Raw genomic sequence first — 6127 nt, 5'->3', positions numbered from 1 at the left:
TACCTGTCACCACTTCCAAAAACCTATAGACCGTCAATGAAAACCAATAGCTGATTATTAAACAATGTTATAAACCCACTATCAACGAGTTGATTCTGACTCATTGCAACCCCATAGGACATGGCAGAACTGCCCCATAGGCTTTCCAAGTCTATAAATCTTACAGAAGCACACTGCCTCATCTTTTTTCCACAGAGTAGCTGGTGGGTTCAAATCGCTGACTTTCTGGATAGTAGCCCAGTGCTTTAACCACTGTACCACAAGAGCTCCTTTTAAATAATGTCATAATACTGCAAAAAAAAATTATTAAAACAAATAGACATTTTATTCTCACTTGTGGACATCAGTTGAGTTCTGTGTACTTACTCTGTTTATCAGAAAGAAAGTCAGATGTTAAAGTCTAATGAACTGGTTCCCAGAAGTGAAAGTGGACAGCCTGTGTACAACCTTGTACTAATTTCTCCCTGTACCTAGCTGCCTCTAGTACTCTGACTTCCTTATCTTAAGACTTGATGTCAGAGGAACAGGCAGTGGAGAGTATATAGAGAGAATGCAATCCAGGGCAAAGTTCAGCCTGCAATGTTTTTCCTCCAAGTTTTCTGGTGTAATGAGTGTGCTCACTGAGGCTGGAGAAAGCCTTGTTTTCAGACACTTGCTGGTTGGGCAATCTACTTCCATAGTGATACCGCCTCAGAAACCCAAGGTGGGGTCCCTATGAGTCGGGTTTGACTGACAGCAGTGAGTTAGTGAGTGGATTCCAGCTTGAAAAGGAAGCTCCTGATTTTGTAGATGAAGAAACACCCTCAGGTCTCAGAAGAGACAGGGAAATATTAAACACCTGGAGGGAACCAGCTGGCCTGCCCTGCCAACTGCGAGCTCCTTGACCAGGGAAAGAAATGTCCCTTTGCTTTCTGAGCCTCCAATTCTTCATGTGGAAAATGTGAGCCTTGGTCACCCAGAGGATCACTGAAGTCCTTTCCTTCCATCTCAAAACCAATTTATTAACCAGAATTTTTGTTTGTTGGTTTTGGTTTTGGTTTGATCTGTTTTAAGTCTCCAATCCAAAGAATAAACTCCTGGTTCCATTGAAAATTAGGTCTCTGGGTAACACAAACAGTTTGCACTTGACTACTGACCTCGGGAGGAAGATGGTACAATCTACTTCTGTAGTGATACTGCCTCAGAAACCCAAGAAGGGGTCACTATGAGTCGGGGCTGACTCGAGGGCACATAACAACAACAGCACTGACCTAAATGTTGACAGCTCAGACCCACCCAGCAGCACTGGGGAAGAAAGGCCTAGTGAACTACTTCCGTAAAGATCACAGCCAAGAAAACCTGGTAGGCAGTTCTAGTCTGTAACACGTGGAATTGCTATGAGTTCAAATTGACTTGATGGCAACAGGTTTGGTTTTGGGATTTCCAGTGAAAATTAGATGATCCTTGCTCTTTAGGGAATTCTGAAACAGGAGGAAAGTTACAGGCTCCTTCCAGGGTGGTGGGAGCTGACCCCAATTCTGTAGGCCAACCCTTGTTAGAAAAGAAAGGTCATATGAAATAGTACATGTCACATTTATCATGGAGAAAGGCCTACATCCTATAAAATCTCAGAATCCATGTGAATACATGATGTATCTTTTATTCGGATCGAATTCTCAGGCACAAAAGGTTATGAGGTACTTTTGTTAGTACAAAGCAAAAGAGTCGGAAAGTCAACTGCCCAACCTCAAGCAACTGCCAAGATAAGATTCGAAGTGTCCTGGCTTCCCTGATTTAAGTATTTCACTCTCTCCGATTACTTCTGCTTTCAAGAAAACACTCGGATACATTGTTTTTAATTTCAAGTATGTACCTTCTCTGAAAAAAAAAAATCAAGCACTTTATTAAAAATGAAAACACCTTTAAGTTGGCATATACCCAGTTGGGTGTGCCAAGAGTCTGAATGATGAACTGGTCACAGAAGTAAGTAATAATAACAATATGTGACATTTTAATGGAACTTTGAGCATTCTCTCCTCTTGATTTTCATCCTTCATTATTGTTGCTGCTGTTGGGTGCTACTGAGTCAATTCCAATTCATGGTGACTCCACGTGTTACAAGGTAGAACTGCCCCCTATGGTTTTCCCGGCTGTAATCCTTACAGAAGCAGATCGTCAGGTCTTTCTTTCGCTGAGTGGATTTGAACTGCCAGCCTTTCACTTAGCAGCCAAGCACTTAACCATTTGTGCCACCAAGGCTAATTTCAGTATCAGTATCTCCCTTTTAGAGATAAAGGAATTGAATCTCGGAGTTTATGTGACTTGCCAAGTTCATCTGATCACAGTGACCACATCAGGGTGCCAAGGCCTTCTACTACAGGCCACAAGCTGTCTCCATTAAACCATTTATGACCCACATAGTGATGGCCAATCACATGCTGTGATTTCAATCTGGTCATAGGTCAATGCAGGAATACCCGAGGGAAAGGATGAGTGAGATGTTTTATAGGAGTTCCACTCCTCGGAAGGAAGGTTGGGTAGTCTACTTCCGTAGTAATACCACCTTGGAAACCCAAGGAGGGGTCATTATCAGTCAGGTCCAACTCGACGGCAGTGAGTATAAATCTTCATGGAAGCAGACTGCCTCATCTTTCTCATGTAGAGTGGCTGGTAGGTTTGAACCGCTGACCTTTTGGATACCAGCCGAATGCCTTAACCACTGTACCACCAATATGCTGCTCCAGAGCTGGCAAATCCTGAGCTGTTAAAAAACACAGACGTAACCTCAAGTAAGTGTTTCCTAATCGTATCATCCAACAAGACACAAAACGGGGAGTAAGAGACTGTGTTGCTTAATAGAGACACACTGAGACACACAGCAAGGCTAAAGCATTAAGAAGACTTGTTAACATAAAGTAAAAGTTAGATAGGTGGCTGGATGGCACAATTGGCTAAGCACTCAACTACTTATGGAAAGGCTGGCAGTTCAAAACCACTCTGAGGTACCTTGGAAGACAGGCCTGGTGATATACTTCCAAAAGGTCACAGCTTTGCAAACCCTAGGGAACAGTTCTGTTCTGCACACGTAGAGCAGCCAGAATTCAGAATCAACTCAATGACAACTAACAACAACAGTGGTTAGATAGCTGAAAACTCTGAACAGCTAACTTGTGCAAACACAGCACACCTTCATAGAAATTGGGAACACGAATAGAATCATTCTTTGTAAAATGTAACCATGCCATCTCCTTCAACTAGGCACCGTCATTATTTCCCAGGTCTCTGAAGGTAAAGGGCCAGCCCAGATCTTGTAAGCTGGCTAGCACTGACTTTCTTGTTGCATGCTTAGAGAATACCAGTAGGCAAGGCCTACAAAGATAAAGGAGAAAGAAAGCCCACCGTACAGTTGAGAACAGTAACAAATAACTTCCACAGTATAACTCTGTATATACCAAACAGCACAAGTCCAAATACATATGGCACAAACTTAAAAAATACCGACATGCCATGCTGCACAAGACATCAGTCTTTGCAGAACACAAGGGAAACAGTGCCCCCTGGAGTTGTGCAGCATTAGCTGCAAGCCCTGACAGGAGGAAAGAACAACTGCCAGATCTGATAAGGCACAGAACACTCACTCAATAAGTGTTTTGACTGATGAACTGCCCTGAAGTGGTAAGACAGACAAAAGTTGCTTACTTTTGCTGTCATTCACCCCTTATCATCTTGCGTCTTTATTGAGGGGTTTAGGTTGCTGGTACTGTCTTCCTTAGATACTGTTGAGTGGGTCATATTTACTGTTTGGCAATAAGGACCCAGTATAGAGTCTTCCTTCACTCCTTCCACAAAATGTTATGGAACGCCTACATGCCTGAGTTGCATAAGGTGCTGGAATACAGTGGGGCTCACAGACCTAGCCAGAACTCAGGTTTTATCATGAGAAATATATGCACACATGTTGAGGAGGGAGATGATTCCAGTAGCTGTGTCCAAAACTTAACAGGAAGCATCAAAGGAATAATCTGAGAGCAAGTAAAGGACAACTAAGGGAGTCTTAGCAGAGCGCAAATGATTAAGTGCCTTACTACTAGCCAAAAGGCTGGCAGTTCCAACCTACCCAGAGGCATCTCAGAAGACAGGCCTGGCGATCTGCTTCCAAAAGTTCACAGCCATGAAAAGCCTATGGAGCAGTTCTACTCTGCACAGGTGGGGTCACCAAGATTTGGAAATGACTTGAAGGCAACTAACAACAATAAAGGACTCAGGGAACTGGGAGCTGAGACTCAAGATGACAAGGGGTAAATGACAGAAAAAGAAGGTGAAAATGAATTAGTGCCTGAGGCACTGGAAAAGTTAGGAATGAGATACGTAATGATAGAGAGGGGTCTGTTTTCATCCAAGCATCTTGAGCTCCAAATTGAGAGGTCCCATGTTTCCTTTAGCAGCTCTGGTGATATAGTGATAAGGCATTTAACTGATAACCAGAAGGTCAGCAGTTCAAACCCACCAGGCGCTCCATGGAAGGTCTTAGGACAGGACAATTTACTTCCATAAAGATTTACAGCCTCGGAAACCCAAATAGGGGTAGTTGTGAGTCAGAAAATGCTTCCCTTTAACACAACCTCCAAAAGTGGAGCCTTTTCCAATCAAATGAAAATTAAGAGAATCCTCTGTAAGTGGAGGCTTTTTTTTTTTTCTTTTTTTAATGAATTGCCACCCCCTGTTGGTAAAAGTGGTTCATGAGAATAAGATGTAGATTTTGAAAGAGAGAGTGTGACACATGACAAGCACTTTCATAATCTCAGAACCAGGTGGGGCAAGGCCACCTCACCACTTTACTCAGAGTAGAGAGCTGAGGGACAACAGCCTAGGATGGAAAGGTGGCCAGAAAGTCCCAGAAGTAGCTCAAAAATAAGCTCTCTTCCCTCAAATATAATCAGTTTGTCTTAACCACAAATCCAAGAGATTATTATTAGCTAAGGAATATATATGTTTGGAAATAGAAGCAAGTTATCTTCATAAGAGATCATACAACCTCTGCAGAACTGCCATGCAAATTTGCACTGAATGAATTTCTCTCTGACAACTGCTGTGAAGGGGAAGAGAGGAAAACCCATAAATATCAAATCGTCCCTGACAATTAAGGTCTTGGAGAGGTCATGAGGTCATAAAGAGCGCTATCTGCTTCTGTTTTTGAGATACAGTATATTCCAGAGCTAAACAGCAACCTGTCTCTGACAACACTCCACTCAACCCATCTACCCCCATACCCACCCCAAACACACTCCAAAACACAGACATTAAAGTTTTTCTTATATATTTATTAGATCATGGAGATCTCCAGAGAAATAGGCATTTTTATGCAGTAATTGACAGTATTACAGGCCATATCTATTACACACAGCACAAATGAAATTGTTGATGTGGTAAATACATGATTTATTGGATCAGTGTAGCAGTCAGAATGGCTCATCCCTATCCTCAACCCACACTTGTTGTTGTTAGGTGTTGCCGAGTTGTCTCCGACTTATAGCGACCCTATACACAGCAGAACGAAACACTGCCCAGTCCTGTGCCAGCTCCGTGATCCCTGCTATACTTGAGCCCATCACTGCTGCCACTGTGTCAAAGACCTTATGAACAGCAGAAAAACACTGTCTGATACATTACTGGGCAACCCAGATTAGCTGCTGCCAAGTTGAATCTGACTCGTGGTGATCCCATGTGTGTCAGAGGAGAACTGTGCTCCACAGGGTTTTCAAGAGCTTATTTTTCAGAAGTAGATTACTAGAGCTTTCTTCTGAGGGATCTCTCAGTAGATTTGAACTGCCAACCTTTTGGAGAGCAGCTGAGTGCATTTACTGTTTGTACCACTCCAACCCACTTTCTCAAAAAAAGAACCTTAACTGGATATAAGTATACAGGTGGTTAATGTTATGTTTCAACCTGGCTAGGCTATGATGCTTAGGGGGTTGTCAGATATTGCCTGGATTGAGTGCGCCTCCATAATGTAATGCAATCTAATCACCTTCCATGATGTGATCTGACATGATCAGCCAATCATTTGAAAGTGATGTTTCCTTGGGGGTGTTGCCTGCCTGCAGTATATAAACAGAGTATTAATAGCAAATGGAAGACATGACGAATC

The sequence above is a fragment of the Orycteropus afer genome, unplaced genomic scaffold (assembly GCF_000298275.1).
Source record: "Orycteropus afer afer isolate SDZICR_OR568_19922 unplaced genomic scaffold, OryAfe1.0 scaffold00017, whole genome shotgun sequence".
Taxonomy (NCBI): Eukaryota; Metazoa; Chordata; class Mammalia; order Tubulidentata; family Orycteropodidae; genus Orycteropus; species Orycteropus afer.
This window is presented reverse-complemented; position numbering follows the sequence as displayed.